The sequence below is a fragment of the Hippopotamus amphibius genome, chromosome 8 (assembly GCF_030028045.1).
Source record: "Hippopotamus amphibius kiboko isolate mHipAmp2 chromosome 8, mHipAmp2.hap2, whole genome shotgun sequence".
Lineage (NCBI taxonomy): Eukaryota > Metazoa > Chordata > Mammalia > Artiodactyla > Hippopotamidae > Hippopotamus > Hippopotamus amphibius.
The window spans coordinates 79,904,896-79,928,081 of record NC_080193.1 but is presented as its reverse complement, the minus strand read 5'-3'; the positions used below and the strand labels follow the sequence as shown (position 1 = coordinate 79,928,081).

The following is a 23,186-nucleotide window of genomic DNA, read 5'->3' as shown; positions in this document are numbered from 1 at the left end:
TATGTCTAAAACCTAGATTAATTTATATAAAAATGTTAATAATGGTTGTTTGTGTATTTTATTCTGTGTTGATCTATACATTCTAAATTTTTTTCTAACAGACAATACTTTTTTAATTAGGAAAGACTAAGAAATATTATTTTAATGGAAAAATAAAGAAAAAAATAAGAGACTGTGAATTTATTTCATAGGGTGAGTCAAAATTTGGCTCCTCAGACATACTGGCTAGCTAATCATGTAGTTTGGTTTTAAAATCGAGGCGCTATCTTTTCCCTACCTCAAGGCTAGTGATTGCCATACCCTGGAAGCATGGGTTATTAATGGGTCGGTTCCCTTCTGTTTGAGTTGAGTTAAGCCCTGGAGGCCTGCTGGGAGGCAGCAAATTGGGGAGATGCTTGATCAACAAGCATACCAGACCAAGATGGCACAAAATAATACGTGTTTGTCATTTTTTTCTTTTACCTCCATGCCTCTGTGACCCTCCCATACCCCACCCCTTTGGTTTTTACCAGGCATCACTTCTGTCATTACTCAGGTCTTAGACCCAACATCTCTGGAATACCTTCTCCATGTTCACACAAATAAAGCCATTACTCAGAGATCCTCATGTACTTAATATATGCTTAATTTAATGTATTATTTATTATTAATTGATAAAACTTAAGATTAACATATCATCAATATATAATTTGGCTGGAGACTTTTTTTTTTTTTTGCATCTTGGTGATCACATATATTGGAGGGTTGGAGAAAAATAAAAATGCCACTTAGCTTAAGAATTTGTGAGTTATCTGCAAGTCAACTTATTTCAGGAGCAGAATTCTTGGTTTTTCTTAGTATCAAAATGTACGCCGGTTTCTCTTTTGAATATCTTCTACATTTAAAGAGGTGATCATACAAAATCTATTTTCCACACAGGATAAATTCTTTGTTCAGCCAACTCCCAAGGGTGGGGCAACTAGCACAACACTGTCTCCCTGGACAAAGAGCATCAGAATATTCCGTTTTGTTGATTTATATATCTCTTCACAGGTTTCTTCATCAATTTCTATAGTTGTCACAGTTTCTTCCACATCTCCCAATATCATATTTAAATGTTGATCATAAGCATGTAACCTGCCTCGAAGCTCTCTGTCGTTTCTCATTTTCACATAGATTTGTTCATCCAGGCTGAGCCTGTTAAGATCCAGGGGCTCTTCTACAGTTGTTCATAGTTTGTTGTTGGTCCACATTGTCTGCCATCTTTCAAACCCCGTGCCCTTGGCTGGCAACTTGTATGTAGAGATTTGCAGTAAAATAAATTTCACGAAGCAAATAACTCCTTTAAAAGTTATTCTCTAGCTTATTTTCTTTCTTTTCTTCTTCTTTTTGTCAAGTCTATTTATAAAGAAAGAATCTTCATGGTGTTAAAATCTTGTATCCGTTCTTGCCTTCCTCATCTACTATATCCTGTTTATTAGTTTTTTATACAACTTTATATATTGGCCTAGTAAAGTGAGTTCTCATATCAGTACAAACTCCTTTGGGGATGTGGAATCAAAGAATCTCTCAACCCATAAAAAGAATATACTTGATGAAGTATATGCTCATCATTCCATATGAGCCTTTTTGTACAAGTTGTGCAGATGATAGAAATAAGGCTTAAAACAGAGGCAAAAATCCATAAACAAAATGAAGATTCATTATCAATAAATGGCCAGTTGAAGCTGTTTCTTAACCATTCAATGCAATGGACACCTGTTTTTGTTCTTTTAGATTTTTTCTCTCCATTTTTTAATGAAAGAGGGAAGTATGTTAGGATGTTGTTATGGAGAAAATAGTGTTGTTTTGAAAGTAGAAGTTCTGGCTTCATTCCTTTACTGCTTTCTAGCTGGGTCACCTTGGACAAATTTCATAATGTTTTTGACTTTGTTTCTCCACCTAAAAATAGTAGAAAATATAACTCTGGTAACAATACTGTGAGGTAGGTATCAAGAGAGATTTTATAGAGAGACAGAGAGAGAGAGAGAGGAATTTGTATAACCTTGCTGTTTACATAACCTTGCTTTTATGGAGTAGTGCTGAAAAAGACCCTGTGCAGTGTTTTTAACCCCCTGTGATCTGGAAAATAATTCATATGCTGACAAATGTACAATAATAGCAACTTGTGAGTAATTTAGTTATGGTTTTTATTGTTGATTACTTGAAATAATATAGCTCAAAAATATTGGCCATTAGTACTAATGGATGTGTTTTCACATTTTCAGAGAGGCCTTTATTCAGAATAGGCTTCTTCTAGACTTTTAGTTACAATAGAAATGTCCCTTGTAGGACTTCAGAATATTTTTAATCTGACTTTTTCTCCAAAAGGATTTTTCTTATAACCTGGAATCTACTTTAGATTTTTTACATCTTTCAAATACAAATAGTTTTTGTACTGCTTCATTCAGAAGAAGAGCTTAGAAGTTACTAGTTCAGAACTCCAATTTTCCATATGGGACAAAAAAGGACAGGTACAAGGGCTAAATTTTCAAAGTTTCCATAGCTAGGTAGCATCAGGATGTGAGTAAAACCCCAGTAAATATTATCATTTCTGATAAGCGGAATAATGATTCCCTCCTCAAAAAATGCCCATGTCCTAATGCCTTGAAACCGTGAATATATTAGGTTATATAGCAAAGGATAATGAAGGTTGCAATGGAATTAAGATTGCTAATTATCTAACCTTGAGATGGCTAAAGTATCCTGGATTATCCCCGTGGGTCCAATGTAATCACATGGATTCTTACAAGTGGGAGGGGGAGGCATAAAGGAAAGAGAGAGAGAGACTTGAAGATGCTAAAAAGCTGGCTTTGAAGATGGAGGAAGGGGATGTGAGCCAAGGAATGAAGGTGCCATCTAGAATCTGGAAAAAGCAAGCAGAAGGATTTTCCCCTAAAGCCTCCAGAAGGAGCATAGCTCTTCAAGATCTTGATTTTAGCCCAGTGAGACCCATTTTGGACCTCTGACTCCCAGAACTGTGAGATGATAAATTTGTGTTGTTTGTTACAGCAGTCATAGGAATATAATATACCAGTAAATCACAGTATTGCCTGAAACACTTCAGATTCAGCAACTTTAATGTTTAAAAGTTATTATGACCTGGCAAGCAGGGTGTACTTCTTTGTTAGATATGATTGTCAGGGTAGGTTTTAATTTTCATCCCAATTGTGTGTATAATACAATTGTAGAAGAAATAAATACTGTAAGAAAAAGAAATTAGATACTGCTAGAAATTCATGGTAGACTCAGTGAGCAAAGGTCTATTTACAGGACTTTCTCAGGAAAAAAGTACCAGGTGGGGGCTGAAAAATTACTTTCTTGGAATTATAGAATATGTGTTTGAAGAAGAGAGAAATATGGTGAACACCTGAAATACCACTAAGAAGCTGGCAACTTTTCACTGTTGTAGAGCTGTTGGTTGAATAAACCCACTTCCCAGCCCAGATGGGTCACAGTTTTTTCAAGAGGTAGAAATAAGTGGTACAAGAACACAGGAGGTGGGCTTTTAGAACAAAGAGAGAAGGCAGTTTGGCTTCAAGGATGAGAAGATAACTGTCACGTTTTATTAAATGTTTACAATGTATATTGGAAGTGCATTAGCTTCTTATTGCTGCTGTAACAAATGACCACAAATTTAGTGGCTTAAAACAACACACATTTATTCTTTTATAATTTTGAAGGTCAAAATTCGAATAAGAATCTCATAAGTCAAAATCATAGTGTCAGCAGGGCTTTTTCTTTCTGAGGCTCCAGGGAAGAATCTGAATCCATTCTTTGCCTTTTCCAGATGCTAGAGGCTGCCAGTTTTCCTTGGCTTGTGGCCACATAACTCTAATCTCTGCTTTTGTTTGGCATTGCCTTCTCCTTCATTTGAGCTTTATGCCTCTCTCATAAGAGTCCAGTGGTAACTTTTTGAGCCCAGCCACATAATTTAGGATAACTTTTCCATAATAAGGTCCTTAACTTATATCTGCAAAGTTGCTTCTGCCACATAAAGGAACATATATGTAGGTTTTTGGGAATTAGAATAAGAACTTCTTGGGGGCCATTATTTAGCCTACCACAGGAGATTATTCATACAGAATGTTTTCTATAATTAAAAAAAATATAATTAAACTTGGGTTAAGAGTGTGTATGTGTGTTTGTGTATATGTATATATATCTTCATAATGTTTCAGGTATTTTTAGAAGTTCCTGAAAAGGGGACTATGGCACTTGGAAATAGCCTATACACTATCTGAATGAATTTATAAGCTGTTGCATTAATATTTTAAAAGGGCTACTTTTTCTCTAAACATAAGTACTTCATATAGAAACATAGCAATATTACCGCAGATGTTATAGGTATTTAGACCAAAATCCTCAAGCAAACTAGTAGTGGTTTAATATTCATGGGCAAAAAATGCTGCCACCATCAGATTCCAACAGGAACTATTTGCTATTCTGTCCATATCTGTGTTCATGTTACCTCACCATGCTTTCCAAGAGATGAAAGCTGGAGCCATGTGCAATGAAACAGGAGTTTTAAAAATTACTCTAGCTGCCAAGCAATTCAGAAGACTCCCTTACTGTGTATTTGTATGTAAGTGTAAAGGGAGACATAGAAAAGAATGATAACTTTGTGGCTGAAAATGGACTTTTTAATTAGATATTACTTTCAGCAATGAAAGTGCTCACTGATCTCAATATTAAAATAAAAGAATCCAATCCATTTTTGATAAATGTTTTATATTCATCATAACATTTGATAGCTGAAGTTATTGTTTTAGTCTCTCATTCAATATAAGTTAACGGTGACTAATACATGCACATGCATTGCAGTTGGTATTGCCGATACATCAGTAAACAATGAAATCATGATTCATTTCTCTATAGAGTGTATGTCCTAGTTTAGAAGGCAGACAAACAAACAAACCAAAACCAACTATGATCAAATAAGTGTCTGTAGAAAATAAATATATTGATAAAAATCATATTATTAAAACATGACTGCTTTGCCAAGTTCTCCATGGTTAAAAAATATTGTTTCTAGAATTATCGAAGGCAGTAAAATTCAGTACTTAATTCTTTTTTTTAATCCACTAAGCATGAAATTAAATCTTGCTGTAAGTATTAATTTTTGCAAGATACCTGTCTTAACTTTTAGCATAATTTTTGATGTTTCCATTTTAAAAAAAGTGCTGGCAGTAAGAGATTTCCAACACCCCAAACAGCTACCTTCTCCAACCTTCCACTTCTTAGAAAATGATACCACAGTTGCCGGATAGTTCAAACTTATAATAACAAACAAATAACAACTTAATCATCATCCTTGATCCCTTGGCCTCTCATTTTTTAGCCTCTATATTCATGGATAGAGGGCAGTAATAGGGCAAGGAGGTTCAGGCAGGGAGAGATGCTTAAGAGTTGCTGGTTCCTATGCTATATTATTAATCATCTGATACAGCTCTGATATGAGTGTTCTAGGAACATTTAATATGATGATGAAGGCTGTGAAGGTGGAAAAAGTCCTATGTGTTTTCTGTTCTAAGGTTTTCCTCTCCCTATATGGTCAAATTGGGACTATCACAGTGCATGGAAATGAGCAAAAGGTGGTAACATATACTAAAATATGGTAAATCATCTCAGGTTTCAGCATAATGTCACCTTTTCCTTATATTTTTGTTTTTAGTGTGCACAGAGGAGCATGTCCTGGGAATCATTAACTTACTGAATTCACTGAGAGGATATGTGGGTCTCATTCCACCATGTTTTATTGTTTTGGGGCATGTCTCATGCTTCTGTTGAATGGTTTTGCTCCTAAGCAAGCCTGCCTGGTTTTGTGGTTAAGCAAACCTACTTTCTTGAGTGATCCTTAACTTACTGGGGTCTCCCATACTTTTTCCTTTTCTTATGATGTCTTAGTGGGATTAACTAATCACTGACTCTGTCACTTTACTCTGTCCCTATCTCTTAGAGTGCCTGTAAGGAATAATTTGAAAAAAGATGAAAAGAAAGCAAACTATCTCAGAAACATAGGCTCAAAGAAAAACAGATTCCAAGGAAAATTTAATGTCATACAAAAGAAAGATAGAAAAAGAGCCAGGAGAATGAAAATTAAAGACAGAAACAAAAAAGTTCAGAGAAAAAGTGCTTAAAATGGAAGCCAGGAGAAGAAGTTCCAACATACATGAAATTGGAGTCCTTGAGGAAGAAAAACAAACAAATAAATAAAAAATAAATCAGAACTAACATTAAAAACTATAGTCCAATAAAACTTGTTTTGAAAATAGGATATTAAAAGAGCTCATCTGAGAACATTGACTTGGAGAAAATAAACTCTAAGACTTTTCTTAGTAAAGCTCATAATCTTTTTTTTTCTCACATTTTAAAGCTCTTTATTGGAATATAATTGCTTTACACTGTTGTGCCACTTTTGCTGTACAACAAAGTGAATCAGCTGTATTTATACATATATCTCCATATCCCCTCCCACCCGAGACTCCTTCCCACCCTCCCTATCCCACCCCTCTGAGTCATCACCCATCACTGAGTTGATCTCCCTGTTTTATGCAGCAATTTCCCACTAGTTACCTGCTTCACATTTGGTAGTGTATATACGTCAATACTATTCTCTTGCTTCGTCTTAGCTTCCCCTTCACCCCACACCCTGTATCCTCAAGTCCATTCCCTACAACTGCATCTTTATTCCTGCCCTGTCACTGGGTTCATCAATATGATTATTTTAGGTTCCATATATATGAGTTAGCATATAGTATTTGTTTTTCTCTTTCTGGCTTACTTCACTCTGTATGACAGTCTCTAGGTCTATCCACCTCACTACAAACAACTCAATTTCATTCCTTTTTATGGCTGAGTAATATTCCATTGTATGTATGTGCCACATCTTCTTTATCCATTCATCTGTTGATGGGCATTTAGGTTGCTTCCATGTTCTGGCTATTGTAAATAGTGCTGTAACGAACATTATGGTACATGTTTCTTTTTGAATTATGGTTTTCTCTGGGTATATGCCCAGTAGTGGGATTACTGGGTCATATGGTAGTTCTATTTTTAGTTTTTTAAGGAACCTCCATACTGTTTTCCATAGTGGCTGTACCAATTTGCATTTCCACCAACAGTGCAGGAGGTTTACCTTTTCTCCACACCCTCTCCAACATTTATCATTTCTAGATTTCTTGGTGATGTCCATTCTGACCAGTGTGAGGTGATACCTCATTATGGCTTTGACTTTCATTTCTGTAATGGTTAGTGATGTTGAACATCTTTTCATGTGTTTTTTGGCCATCTGCATGTCTTCTTTGGAGAAATGTCTATTTAGGTCTTCTGTCCATTTCTGGATTGGGTTATTTGCTTTTTTGGTATTAAGCTGCATGAGCTGCTTGTCTATTTTGTCCGTTGCTTTGTTGGCAAATATCTTCTCCTATTCTGAGGGTTGTCTTCTTGTCTTGTTTATGGTTTCTTTCGCTGTGCAAAAGCTTTGAAGTTTCATGAGGTCCCATTTGTTTATTCTTGATTTTATTTCCATGATTCTAGGAGGTGGGTCAAAATGGATCTTGCTTTGATGTATATCATAAAGTGTTCTGCCTATGTTATCCTCTAGGAGTTTTATAGTGTCTGGCCTTAGATTGAGGTCTTTAATCCATTTTGAGTTTATTTTTATGTATGGTGTTAGAAAGTGTTCTAATTTCATTCTTTGACATGTTGCTGTCCGATGTTCCTAGCACCACTTATTGAAGAGGCTGTCTTTTTTCCATTGTATATTCTTGCCTCCTTTGTCAAAGATAAGGTGCCCATATGTGTGTGGGTTTATCTCTGGGCTCTCTATTCTGTTCCATTGATCTATATTTCTGTTTTTGTGCCAGTATCATACTGTCTTGATCGCTGTAGGCTTGTAGAATAGTTTGAAGTCAGGGAGCCTGATTCCCCCAGCTCCATCTTTCCTTCTCAAGATTGCTTTGGCTATTGAGGGTCTTTTGTGTTTCCAGACAAATCATACGATTTCTTGTTCTAGTTCTGTGAAAAATGCCTTTGGTAATTTGATAGGGATTGCATTGAATCTGTAAATTACTTTGGGTAGTACAGTTATTTTCACAATGTTGATTCTTCCAATCCAAGAACATCGTAGTCCCTCCATCTGTTTGTATCATCTTTGATTTCTTTCATCAGTGTCTTACAGTTTTCTGCACACAGGTCTTTTGCCTCCTTAGTTAGGTTTATTCCTAGGTATTTTATTCTTTTTGTTGCAGTGGTAATGGGATTGTTCCCTTAATTTCTCTTTCTGATCCTTTGTTGTTATTGTATAGGAATGCAAGAGATTTCTGTGCATTAATTTTGTATCCTGCTACTTTACTAAATTCATGTATTAGTGCTAGCAATTTTTTGATAGAATATTTAGGGTTTTCTATATGTAATATCATGTCATCTGCAAACAGTGGTAATTTTACATCTTCTTTTCCAATTTGGATTCCTTCTGTTTCATTTTCTTCTCTGATTGCTGTGGCTAATACTTCTAAAACTATGTTGAATAATAGTGATGAGAGTGGGCACCCTTGTCTTGTTCCTGTCCTTAGAGGGAAGGCTTTCAGGTTTTCACCATTTAGAATGATGTTGGCTGTTGGTTTGTCATATATGGCTTTTATTATGTTGAGATAACTTCCTTCTACCCCCACTTTCTGGAGAGTTTTTATCATAAATGGATGTTGAATTTTGTCAAAAGCTTTTTCTGCATCTATTGAGATGATCATATGGTTTTTATCCTTCAACTCATTAATATGAAGTATCACATTGATTGATTTGCGTATATTGAAGAATCCTTGCATTCCAAGGATAAACCCCTCTTGATCATGGTTTATGTTCTTTTTAATGTGCTGTTGGATTCTGTTAGCTAGTATTTTGTTGAGAATTTTTGCATCTATATTCATCAGTGATATTGGTCTGTAGTTTTCTTTTTTGTGACATCTTTGTCTGGTTTTGATTGTTGTGATTGTGACCTCATAGAATGAGTTTGGGAGTATTCCTCCTTCTGCTATATTTTGGAAAAGTATGAGAAGGATAGGTATTAGCTCTTCTCTAAATGTTTGATAGAATTCACATGTGAAGCCATCTGGCCCTGGGTTTTTATTTGTTGGGAGATTTTTAATCACAGTCCCAATTTCAGTGCTTGTGATTGGTCTGTTCATATTTTCCATTTCTTCGTGGTTCAGTCTTGGAAGACTGTATTTTTCTAAGAATTTATCCATTTCTTCCAGGTTATCCAATTTATTGGCATGTAGTTGCTTGTAGTAGTCTCTCATGATCTTTTGTATTTTTATGGTGTCAGTTTTTACTTCTCCTTTTTCATTTCTAATTCTGTCGGTTTGCGTCTTCTCCCTTTTTTTCCTGCTGAGTCTGGCTAATGGTTTATCAATTTTATTTATCCTCTCAAAGAACCAGCTTTTAGTTTTATTGATCTTTGCTATTGTTTCCTTCATTTCCTTTTCATTTATTTCTGATATGATTTTTATGCTTTCATTCCTTTTAGTCACTTTGGGTTTTTTTTTGTTCTTTTTCTAATTGTCTTAGGTGCAAGGTTAAGGTTGTTTTTTCGAATTTTTTCTTGTTTCTTGAAGTGAGATCGTATTGCTATAAACTTCCCTCTTAGAACTACTTTTTCTCTGTCCCATAAATTTTGGTTCATAGTGTGTTTATTGTCATTTGTTTCTAGATATTTTTTGATTTCCTCTTTGATTTCTGCAGTGACTTCTTGGTTGTTTAATAGCATATTGTTTAGCCTCCATGTGTTTTTATTTTTTACAGTTTTTTTTTCTGTAATTGATATCTAGTCTCATGGCATTGTGGTCGGAGAAAAAGCTTGATATGATTTCAATTTTCTTGAATTTACTAAGGCTTGATTTATGCCCCGAGATGTGATCTATTCTGGAGAATGTTCTGTATGCACTTGAGAAGAAAGCGTATTCTGTAGTTTTTGGATAGAAAGTCCTATAAATATCAATTAAGTTAAGATGGTCTAATGTCTCATTTAAAGCTTATGTTTCCTTATTTATTTTCTGTTTGGATGATCTGTCCACTGGCATAAGTGGGGTGTTAAATTCTCCTAGTATTATTTTGTTACTGTCAATTTCCCCTTTTATGGCTGTTAGCATTTGCTTTATGTATTGAGGTGCTCCTATGTTGGGTGCATAGATATTTACAATTGTTTTATCTTCTTCTAAGATTGATTCCTTGATCATTAAGTAGTGTTCTTCCTGTCTCTTGTAATAGTCTTTACTTTAAGGTCTAATTTTTCTGATATGAGTCTTGCTACTCCATCTTTATTTTGACTTCTATTTGTATGGAAAATCTTTTCCCATCTGCTTACTTTCAGTCTGTATGTGTCCCTAGGTCTGAAGTGGGTTTCTTGTAGACAGCATATATGAGAGTCTTGTTTTTGTATCCATTCAGCCAGTCTGTGTCTTTTGGTTGGAGCATTTAATCCATTTACATTTAAGGTAATTATTGACATGTATGTTCCTATTACCATTTTCTTAATTGTTTTGGCTGTGTTTTTGTAGGTCTTTTCCTTCTTTTGTGTTTACTGCCTAGAGGAGTTCCTTTAGCAGTGGTTGTAAGGCTGGTTTGGTGGTGCCAAATTCTTCTGACTTTTGCTTGTCTGTAAAGCTTTTGATTTTTCTGTCAAATCTGAATGAGATTCTTGCTGGGTAGAGTATTCTTGGCTGTAGATTTTTCTCTTTCAAGACTTTAATTATCTGTTGCTACTCCCTTCTGGCCTGCAGAGTTTCTGCAGAAAGATCAGCTGTTATCCTCATGGGTTTTCCCTTATATGGTATTTGTTGCTTTTCTCTTGCTACTGTTTATATTTTTTCTTTGTGTTTTATTTTCATTAGTTTGATTAATATGTGCCTCAGTGTGTTTCTCGTTGGATTTATTCTGTATGGGACTCTCTTCTTGGACTTGGTTTACTATTTCCTTTCCCATGTGGGGGAAGTTTTCCACCCTAATCTCCTCAAATATTTTCTCAGACCCTTTCTTTTTTTCTTCTTCTTCTGGGATGCCTATGATTCAAATGTTGGTATGCTTAATGTTATCCCCAAGGTCTCTGAGACTGTCTTCCATTCTTTTTATTCTTTTTTTCTTTTTCCTGCTCTGTGGCAATTATTTCCCCCATTCTATCTTCCAATTCACTTATTTTTTTTCTGCCTCAGTTATGCTGCTTGTTATACCATCTAGAGTATTTTTAATTTCACTTGTGTTGTTGATTTCTGTTTTTTTGCTCTTTAGTTCTTCTAGGTCTGTATTAAATGTTTCTTGTGTTTTCTCTATTTTGTTTTTGAGATTTTGTATCATATTTATTATCATTACTCTGAATTCTTTTTCAGACAATTTGCCAATTTCTTCTTCATTTATTTAGTCTTGTGGATTTTTATCTTGCTCCTTTGCTTGCTAGGTGTTTCTTTGTTTTCCAATTTTGTCTAATTTATAGTATTTGGTGTCTCCTTTTCTTATGCTTCCTAGTAGTAATTCCTCTCATATCTATTCTGTTTGGCTTGAGGTATCAAGCCCTGGAGCTTGCTGGCCTTTGGTTGGATTTAGAGCTTGGTGTTGAGAGTGAGAACTCTGGGCGAGCACTTGCTGATTAATATTCCATGGGGTCAGGAGTTCTCTGGGGATCCAAAATCCTGGACTCTGCTCTGCTGTCTCAGAGGTCCAGGTTTGACCCCTGGCTGGGGCACCAAGAAGCTGGAAGCTGCACAATATGGAGAAGATGGAGGTAGAAGGCAAGCAAAGAAAAAAAGGAAGAAGAAAGGAAAGAAGGGGACAGGACAGACAGATCACTAAGACTGGTCATAAAAGCAACTCTAATCAGTCAAAATCACACAAGGAGGTGTTCACACTTGCACTTGCAAAAAGAGAAGAGGAAAATAAACCAAAGAGAAGAGAAAAAGAGAGAGCAAAGAAAAGAAAGAAGGGAGTACTCATACCAATTACAAGCAAATCCGCATACAAATATATACAGTAAGGATTTAATTAAAAGATACCTAAAACCAGAAACAAGACAAACATACCAAGAAGTCCTCCAGTACTTCTAGGTAGCACTCTGTACCTGCTGTGGAGAGGACTGTGGAGAGCTCAGACTGTGATCTGGTATTGTTAGTCCTGTATTTGTCCCCAGAGTCCCCAGTTGCCCACTATGTCTATAGTCTCTTTTCTAGAAATGCTCGTCTATTCAGGTGATCCACAGATGCAGGATGCAAGCCTATTGTGGGTATTAAATCTGCTCCTCCTGTGGCTGTCTCCCTTTCTCTTCTTTGGTCCTGCAGTCCTTGGGGATCAATTTTGGTTTTGGCCACTTCTTTGCATGTGGGTTGTTCTCAGGAGTCAGTTCCCTGCCCAGGCAAGAGGGGGTCAAAAGAGGGTGATTGGGGCTCACTTGCAACTTCAGGTCAGGGGGAGGCAGGGATATGGCAGTCTATTTGAAATCTGCAGGAGTGCTTGTAGCAGCAGAGGTCAGCGTGCGCCTGAGATGTGCTGTGTGTTCTCCCAGGGAAGCTGGTCCTAAACGTGGGACTCTTTGTGTTGGCAGGCTTCATCTACTGCTGGGAGGCTGTGGCCAATGACTTGCCTTATACACAGGACCCTTGGTGGTAGGGGGTGGGTGGGTGGCAGGGCCTGGTGGTGCACAGCGGGGCAGGGGAGCAGGGAGATGGGCAGGTGGGAGGGCATTCAGTGGGGCCTGCACAGTACGCTGGCAGCATGTAGCAGTGCTGGTGATGTGTGGGGCGGTGGGGGTGTGGGGCAGCAGGCAGGCTTTTTGATCCAGCAGTCTTGGGTCACGCTGCTTCGCAGCCTGTGGGTTCTCGGAGAGGGAAGCTCCTCCCAAGCACTCTGAACAAAGGTCCCCTGTCTCTGTGTCTGGCCCAGATTTTCCCCAAACACCCTCCTAGCTTGCTGATGCACCTGCCCCCCAGGCTGTTCTCACGAAGCCAGCTCCAGCTCCCCCTGGTGTCAGTTCTCTGAAGCCCAAGCCTCGGCGCCCAGCCCCCACCACCGCCACGGGTGAGCAGATTAGCTTCTCTGGCTGGAGAGTGCTGCCTGAATCCTCAGTGCGGGGATCTCTCTGCTCTGCCCTCCGCACACCTGCCGTTGCTCTCTCTTTTGGGAGCTCTGAAGCTCCTCCCGTCCTTCCCCACCAGTGAGGGGGCTCCCCAGTGTGTGGGAGCCTTCCCTGCCTCACAGCTCAGTCCCAGAGGGGCTGATCTCCTCAAGATTCCTTTGTCTCTTTTTCTCCCTTCTTTCCTTTGCGCTAACCAAATTACATGGAAATTCTCTTGCCTTATTGGCAGTCTGAGGTCTCCTGCCAGCATTTGGAAGGTGTTCTGCAGGAGCCACTCCACAAGCAGATGTATTTTTGATGTATTTGTGGGGAGGAAGGTGATCTCCATGTCCTACTCCTCCACCATCTTCTTTCAAAGCTCATAATCTTTAAAAACAAAGAATAAAGAATCCTCAGGGCCTTGAGGCAGAAAGATCAAACTACTTATAAAGGTAAAAAAAAATTAGGCTGGCATTGGATTTCTCAAGAACTGAATGTAAGGCAAGGGAACAATAGAGCAGCATTTTCAAGATACACAAAGAAAAAGCATGAGCCAAGAATGTAATGCCAGCCAAGTTGTATTTTGAATACTGAGGCTATAGAAAGGCAGTTTTAAATATTCAGTAACTCAGGGAATACTAAACACATCAGCCTTTTCCAAGGATTCTACTATATACCAAGAAATAGCTGGAGAAACTTCAGGTAAAAGACTAATGGAAAGCATTTAGTATATGGAGTTGCAGAATTATGACTAAAGTGAGGTTGGTGACATGGGTGGGAGGCAGCCAGGTAAATACATGTTCTGAAAAAGTGGAATGAATGCAAATAAAACATAGGAGGAAAAGGGAAAGTGAAAGGGGATGTAGAATAAGATCATTGACTGTTTTACAGTTAATAGGCAGGAGTCAAAGCACACTAGTTAAAACCAACAAATCAGACAGTAGAAGATTAAGTATGAGAAAGGGAGATTAGAGTTAAGCAAAGGATTTAACTACAAATGTTTCCACTAGAACAAAAAAAGAAAGCTTCCTAAATACCAAGTGGCATTTTGAAACATAGAAAATATGATATACCACCTAGGGAAACTTAGCAAATGTTACATAGTACACACAGTAATAGTACCATAAAATACTATGATGGGGGAGAAGGATTCCTGGTTGAGATAAAGAAAATTGCAAGACAATGTTATTATCAGCCTAACAATAAAAACAAGTTGAATAATCTATATAATCATATGTTTTCCAAACACCCCGAAGAATTGAGGGCACAAAAAAAATCTAATGAACTAAACTTCAGGAGCTAACATAATCTTTTCTTATTGGTTATTTTTATTTTTTATGTTTATTTTTTATTTTATTTTTTTATTGGAGTAGAGTTGATTTACAATGTTATGTTACTTTTGGGTGTACAAATGAACTTATTTACAAAACATAATCTTAACAACAGAGAAGGAAGAGGAGATTTCTTATGACAGAAAAGGTGAGCAGAAGAGAAATCCTCTCTAGGAGAGAGAAGATGAAACCAGCCTAATAGGTAACACGTTTTTAAAGTTGCATTGGGAGTGGCCTCACAGGCGTTTCATGCCAGGGCTCAGAATGACCTCCTCAATATCACTGGAAGAGTAACACACTTCCATGAATTACCTCTTCCTAGTGGCCTGAAAACAGGATCCCTTGCAATTTTGACTGCTTATTGATCCTTTTATTGTTTAGTGGAGAACAGTGTGTTCTTGCTTCTTCACGTAACCCTTTTCTCAGATCAGGCAGTTAGACGGCTTCAGTGAGAAAAAGCTTATTCTCTTTTTCCTTTTCTGTGTCATAATCTCCCATTGTCAACCTCTTTTTTTTTTTAAAGAACTTTTATTGGTATATAACTGACATACAATAAACTGCATACATTTAAAGTGTACAATTCGGTATTTTTTCTTATTAGTAATGTGTATATGGCAATCCCAATCTCCCAATTCATCCCACCCCAACCCCTCCCTCATTGTCAACCTCTTGATGTGAGTTTTAATTTCCCTGTGACTGCTTCATAGGAGTGCTGGGAAGATTAAATGAGATAACCTGGGAAAAGAGTTTCCCACAGTGCCTGACATACACTGAGGGCTTAATAAATGCTAACTATGGAAATGATGATTAGATGATTATTAGAGATAATCTTTTCCCAAGTAGGAGCAGAGAGGAGCATTCTTTAAGCCCTTTCACCACTTGTCACAACTTACATTTCAAATTCCTATAATTGGTGCTTCCTCTGAGGCAGTGGGCTTCCTGGCTGCCTTGGATTTTCCTCAAAATCACACAGAACAAGTGCCTGTTTGTTGTTTCTTTTTTACCTCAAGGATCCTGGTGGAGGAGGTGCCTGACCAGGAACAACTGATTTGAATTAGGATTAAATCAAGAGTGAAGTAAACCAGAAAGAGAAAAACAAATACCGTATGCTATCTCATATATATGGAATCTAAAAAAATTGTACTGATGAACCCAGTGGCAGGGCAAGAATAAAGATGCAGATGTAGAGAACGGACCTGAGGACACAGGGTGGGGGGGGCGGCGAAAGGAAAGCTGGGACGAAGTGAGAGAGTAGCATTAACATATATACACTACCAAATGTAAAATAGATAGCTAGTGGGAAGCTGCTGCATAACACAGGGAGATAAACTTGATGATCGGTGTTGACCTAGAAGGGTGGAATAGGGAGTGTGGGAAGGAGTCACCGGAGGGAGGGGATATAGGGATATATGTATAAATACAGCTGATTCACTTTGTTGTACAGCAAAAACTGACACAACAGTGTCAAGCAATTATATTCCAATAAAGAGCTTAAAAAAGAGAGATAATTACAATAAAAAAATCATTTTGTATCAATAAATGACAGCAGGAAAACCTGAGTTGCTCAGTAGAAATGACCTGTGGTTGTTTCTCTGCTCAAAGAAAATGTTTTGATGGTTTAGCTACTTTATAAAAGTATATAAATCATATTATTGCAATCAATACCTTCTAATCAGTCTAGGGCAGATTGTGGGTAAGTCATGTTTGGTCTTCCCATTTCTCACATCTTGTTCTTATTATTTCCCCCACCTTTCTAGCTAGTCTGCATTTCTTTTACCTCCACTTAGTTACCTCTCTCCCCGCTTCTAAAGAATTAGCTGATAAAATTTTAAAGTTGTTAATTATTTCAGTCATGCTTGAACTCACAAATATTTGTAAAACAAAATGAAAAAGAAAATTCTTCAGTTCTGGACTCCAAGAGGACACCATTAACATAGTTGGTTTACATGTAATTTTCTCTCTTTTTCTTTCAGAAAACTAAACACAGTGTCTGGGAATTTTACTATAGATATGTAGTTTGCTATATTTTACAATTCATCTCGATGCTCAACATCACTAATTATTAGAGAAATGCAAATCAAAACTATAATGAGGTATCACCTCTTACAGGTCAGAATGGCCACCATCAAAAAAATCTACAAACAATAAACGCTGGAGAGGGTATGGAGAAAAGGGAACCCTCTGGCACTGATGGTGGGAATGTAAATTGATACAGCCACTGTGGAGAAAAGTATGGAGGTTCTTTAAAAATCTAAAAAATAGAATTACCATATGACATAGCAATCTCACTAGTGGGCATATACCCTGAGAAAATCATAATTCAAAAGGACATATGTACCCCAATATTCACTGCAGCACTATTTACAATAGCAGGACATGGAAACAACCTAAAAATGTCCAATGACAGATGAATGGATAAAGAAGATGTGGTACATGTATACAATGGAATATTACTCAGCCATTGAAAGGAATGAAATTGTGTCATTTGTAGACATGTGGATGGACCTAGAGTCTGTCATACAGAGTGAAGTAAGTCAGAAAAACAGATATTGTATATTAATGCATATATGTGGAATCTAGGAAAATAGAACAGATGAACCCACTTCCAGGGCAAGAATAGAGGTGCATATGTAGAGAATGGACATGTGGACACAGCCAGGTAAAGGGAAGGTGGGATGAATTGGGAGATTAGGATTGACATATATACACCACCATGTGTAAAATAGATAGTTAGTGGAAACCTGCTGTAAAGCACAGGAAGCTCAGTGCTCTGTGACGACCTAGAAGGGTGGGTTGGGGGTGGGTGGAAGGGAGGTCCAAGAGGAAGGGGATATATTGTATGTATACAGATAGCTGATTCGCTTCATCGTACAGCAGAAAATAACACAATATTGTAAAGCAATTATACTCCAGTAGAAAAAAGAAATGGTAATTGAATAAAGCTATATGGCCTCAAGCAATTCTCTGAAGTTCTTAACTTCTTCAAGCTTCAGTTTAATCATGTGTAAAAGAAGGCAGTTACACTAAGTGACTCTAAGGCCCGTCACCCTCAGCTTTCTCTAACAGGGTGATCCTTAAAGATCCATCATCTCTAGATGACTATTTGGTGATCTGCATACCAGGTAGACAGAAGACTTCTAAACACAAAACTTTTTTCAAAGGCGTGTGTGTGTGTGAGAGAGAGAGAGAGAGAGAGGGAGAGAGAGAAGGAGAGACGGGGGGTGGGGGGTGGGGGGAGGATGATGACGGTGATGATGTTTGCTTAGAGTTCCTCTTACTGGTGAAGAATCTTGCCTCTCATGACCAGGCTTTTGCCAGTTCAGTTTCAGTGTCTCTATATGGTACACAATGACAAGTAGAATGCTTCCTTGAGAATGACTCAACCCAAATTCTGGAATGAGAATTATGTGCAACTCCAAATACTACATGATATTATTCTCACATTGCCCTTGATTTCCTTCTTGATTCAGACCTGATTTGCCCTTCCTAAGTCTGGCTAACAAGATAGTCTAGAAGTTCTTTGGATCCTGTGAAAATGCCAGAGTATTTAAACCTTTACAATAGGAAGATTATTTCTTGCCTGGGGACCAAGGTGAAAATGATCTTGTTATTTCCTGGAAGCGCAGTTTGGGAATTTCATAGCAATTTCATGTCTGTATACTTGAAAGCTGTGCTTGCTTCAGGGTGTAGAAGTTCCTCCAAACAGAGGACAGAGTGATTTAAGTATCTAGAAGCCATTATTTAGTACATTGGATGGTTTCTATTTATCCCAGAATCAGCAAGACTTAGAGACAGGACCCTTACAGAGTCAATTAAGGCTAAATAAGGTCATTCAGTTGTGTCCTAACCCAATCTAACTGGTGTCTTTAAAAGAAGAGAGATTAAGGCACATGGAAAGATTCCAGGGTTGGGCATACACAGATGCAAATCATATGTGTGATGGTTTATGTTATGTGCCAACTTGGCTGGACCATGGTGCCCGGATATTTGGTCACACATATCCTGGATGTTTCTATGAGGGTATTTTTGGACAAAATTAACATTTAAATTGGTGGACTTCAAGTGAAGCAGATGGCCCTCCATTATGTAGGAGATCCTCATCCAATCAACTGGTGACCTGAACAGGAAACTGACTGACCTCTCCCTAACAGGGAGCAGTTCTACCAGCAGACAGCCAGCCTTCAGCCTTGAACTACAACACTGGCTTTTCCTGGTCTCCTGTCTGCTGGTCCACCCTGCAGGTTTTGGGCTTGCTAGCCTCCATAATCTTGTGAACTAATTCTTTAAAATCTATCTACCTATCTATCATCTATCTATTATCTTTCTATCATCTATCATCTATCTATCATCTATCTATCATCTATCTAATCTATCTAATCTAATCTATCTATCTATCTATCTATCTATCTATCTATCTATCTATCTATGTATCTAATCTATCTATCTATCATCTATCTATCTATCATCTATCATCTATCTATATCTATCTATCTGTCTATCTCTCTATCATCTATCTATCTATAACTATCTCTATCATCTATCTATACATCCTACTTGTTCTGTTTCTCTGGAGAACTGTGCAGATTGGCTTAATACAAATAAAACTTCTGCTATTAACAGCTGAAGGAGTCTAAGGTGATTCCATGAAAAAAAACTGGAAGTTAACGGTAAAAATTTTTATCACTTTCCAAAACTACTCATTTGATAAAGCTTGGAAATTTCTCTAACTCAGTTCTAATTCTTTAGGATACAGAAAATGGTGAGAGAAAATAGCATTCTAAGACTTTCTCCAGGAAGAATAAAAACTGAATAGAATGTAAAACAGAACAAAAACAATAGTGGGAATAGGAAATATTTGAAGGTGATTTTCAACTGTGAACTAGAATTTTCTAGAATGGATTCAAACTTTAAATATGATTCTAAGGAAGATGCAGCATGTTGACTTGAAAAGAATAATGTTTTTTTCTTATTTTTGTAAGACTGATATTAGAAGTTATTTCTGAAATATGCAAAGTAAATGAAAGATTTGCAAATGATAGGACCTCTGTGTATACTCTCTAGCGTTAGAAAACACAGAACACATTTATGAAGATGGGGAGCACCTTTCTAATACAGGAATCCATAAGATAAATAAAACCTTGAAACAAATATTCAAAATTAAATGGATTAGTATCAAAGAAGTCTTCATTGCTGACATGAGTATAAATATAAAGAGAAATATAATATTATATTATGAAAAAAGCCAGAGTCCATCTCTGAAGTTTGTAATAAAAGATAGTAAGTTTACATTTCCTAGTTCTAAAGACATGTGACTAGTGATGGCCTATGTGCAATGCTGCAGACACCATCATAGGTTCATTCTCATCATTTAGGAATTTTACTGATATTATCTTCCTGGTAGGTAATATGTATATAGTACTATGTTCTAGACATTTGGATAATTATTATGTAGGTATTTTCTCAATAACACTACCTGCCAATAACTCAGTGAAGAAGGTATGTATCATCTGCATTTTACAGATGTGGACCAGACATAGACTATTTATATATAACTTGCTATTATTATCAGAGATATAAAGTGGGAAAATTAACCTAATTGTATATGAGTACAAAACTTGTGTTTCTTTTTTTTTTTTTTTTACCACCTTGATATGTTGTTTTATCCCCTCTGATAATTTCCTTTGATTTGACTTCATTTGCTTAAACCTGAAGATATTTCTCAGTGTTGATGCATGAGAAATGGAGTTTGGAAGTTTACTATTCCCAGGCCATCTTGCTGGGAGGCCCACTTCATTCTTTTCATGGTATAATACTACCAGATTTACAACATACTTATTTGAATAAATGTTTTGAATTTCAAGCGAACAGCAAACTACTTGAGACACACCACGTGTTATTCATATGTATCTCACTTTCGTCTAGCAAGAAGACTTTAAATTAGATGGTGCTGCAGAAATTCATTTCTATTTATTCATACATATTCATGTAAATTCTAATAATGGATGCATCTAGGTGAGCCTGAAATTTTGCCTAAACTGAGGCTACAAAAATTTAAGCTACATAATGTGGCTTGATAACACTCATCTTCCTTTAGGAAAAGAACTCTAAATAGGGTGTATGGGAGTTACATATAAGTAGATGTAAAACAATAAGTTATTTTAAGGTCCTTTTTTGAAATGAAGCCCAGAAACTGGCAGTGAGTTAGTTTCAGTGGAACTAATCAATCTTTTATAGAATGTATTAGTATTTTATTTTGATAAGCATCAGAGTGATCTGTTGTTATTATGTATTTCCTAGAAAGTTAAATAAAAAAGTACCTGGTAACTTTGCCAAAAGCAGTCTGTTAGTCTTTGAAAGACATATAGTTTGTGAGTCATAAATTAGTGTAAAGAATGTCATGAATATACCATTTTGACTTAAGATTTTTCAGAAATTTAAAAAATATGATATAGGAGTTTTCTTTTTATATAGTCACATATCCTTAAACATGTAATAATTTTATAGGCAATAGATACAATTTGAATCATAGAACTGGAAAGAGGCCACTTAGTATAACCTCTTCATTTTCAGATGGGAAACTGAAGTCTATAGGGTTTAAAAGACTGGTTCAAGGTCACATGGCTAATTATTTACACACATAAAAAATCACAATTTCTGACCTCTAATTCCCCATGCTTTTGGCTATACTATACCAAATAAAAAACATTTTTTAAATTATTAAATAAAAAAATACTAAAGAAAATGTTTTTACTTGTAGTTTTGCTTCACTTTTCCTGCAATATGTTTTGACTGTATACTCCAATAGAGTACTGAAAATGTACTATTCTCCCCTGAGTTTTGATATCTGGTGTTTTCTTTATGAACTCACCAAAACATTTTTTTGTAATAATTATTTTTGTAATAATTAATTATAATGCTTTTCATTTTAATAATGTTTTTGTCTTTGCAAAATGCTTGCACGTGTGTTATAGTACTTGAGACAAGCAACAACCCTGTGGGGGAACTATATCTTTTGCTAGATAACCAAACCTATATTATTACTTTCGCAGTTAAAATAATACAGATGTTTGCCATTGCAGTAAACACATATTCCTAACTCCATACAGGCGTGGCATGATTGACGTCCCATCTTCCTTTGTTGAGTTTATCACCTGAGACTCACTGCCCTCCAGCTGTCCTGACCTTCCAGCATCATGGCCCTCCCTCTCTTGGAGCCACTGCACCTTCTGCTCCCTTTGCATGGAAGCCTATCCTTATGCAAATAAGCTCCCCTTCTCTTTGCTTAGTTACACAGTGTCTGTCCTTTGGTGATTGCAAACCAAACATGGCTGCCTCACAGAAGCTTTCTCTGACTCCAGACTTGGTCCTGACCCCCTGTTGTATGTTACAGGCCCATATACCTTCCCTTAATGATATTCGTTTTTGTGATCAGTTGCCTGATCTCCTGTTGTCCTCACTTAACTTTAAGCTCCAGGAAGGCAGCAAGTATGTTTTCCATCATCTATTACTGCATGAATACCATCTGAAAGCTTAATTTCTTAGAAGACTGACGTTACTATTCCTTATAGTTTGGGGAATTGATGGACTCCATTGGAAAATTCATGCTTTGGGTCCTTCAAATAGTTGAAGTAAGATGTCAAGTAAGACTGGACTCATTTGAAGACATCTTCACACAGTATGGTGCTGGGGCTGGAGTGGGCCACCCCCATCCCTGCTGTTCTCTCTTTCTCTCTCCTCATGGTTTCTACACATGGCTAGCTCGGGACTTCCTCAAGGATGGGAACCTCAGGCTAGTTGGAATTCTTACACGGATGGGCTCAAGATTCCACAAGCTAGTGCTCCAATAGACGAGAAATAGAAGCCATCAGTCTTTTAAAGCCTGGGCCCGGAGTTGGGCACCGTATCAGTTTTATTATATTCTATTGGGCAGTTATTTAGAACCTATCTATATTCAAGGGGAGGGGAAATTGATTCCATCTTGCAGTGGAGAAAATGAAAGTATGGGAAGGGAAGAAATTGATGATGGCCATCTTGAAGGCCAGCTACCATAATCTGTTTAGAGTAATCTTTTTATTGTTAGCACTCTACCCAGCCTGGAGTAGACATTCAATGAATTTTTGTTTAATAAGTGAATAAATGAGAATACTGAATACCAGAGCAGATAGGTGAACAGCATGAGGTCTGGCATCTGGTAAATGGTGGGGAAATAAGAAAATAAGTCCTTTTGCTTTAAATCTAATGCTGTTTCCATCACTCTGCCCTGTGTAGCTAAGTGGTCAAGTGACATGAGGATGATCTGAAAGAGTTTAGAGGCATTCCTGTGAGAAAAAGTCTTAAGCTGGGATTATCGCTAGACTATCCAGCACAAGAATAGACTAGAAAGAGGTGTGGAGACAGCAAGAGTCTCAGGAAAAACTTAGCACAATACTCTTTTTCAACTCTTTCTTCCCACCAAATTAGTACAATAGGCATTATCCTCAAATTCCTTTGATTGGTTTCCCCCTCAAAGGAAATTGATGGGATATTATCTATTAAACAGTTCAAATCTTCAGACTGGGATCCTGAGTGAAAGCATTATTCTCAGCCAGTGAAGGTAGCAGGACTCTGAAGTTCATATGTTTGTCTGTAAACTATCCTGGACTCCACAGGAGAGGAAGAGTATAACGCACTGTTCTTACATGTGATGCAGAACTTAGGGGCTGCCTGTGCAGATTTTCCCAATTCATTCAAATCTGGAAATG

General features: G+C 37.1%; 1 pseudogene; it reads right to left on the bottom strand.

The window, feature by feature from the left end:
- Positions 1-932: 932 nt before the first annotated feature.
- LOC130859598 (U6 snRNA-associated Sm-like protein LSm3) lies at positions 933-1,242 on the bottom strand (annotated as a pseudogene).
- Between the last annotated feature and the right edge of the window lie 21,944 nt (positions 1,243-23,186).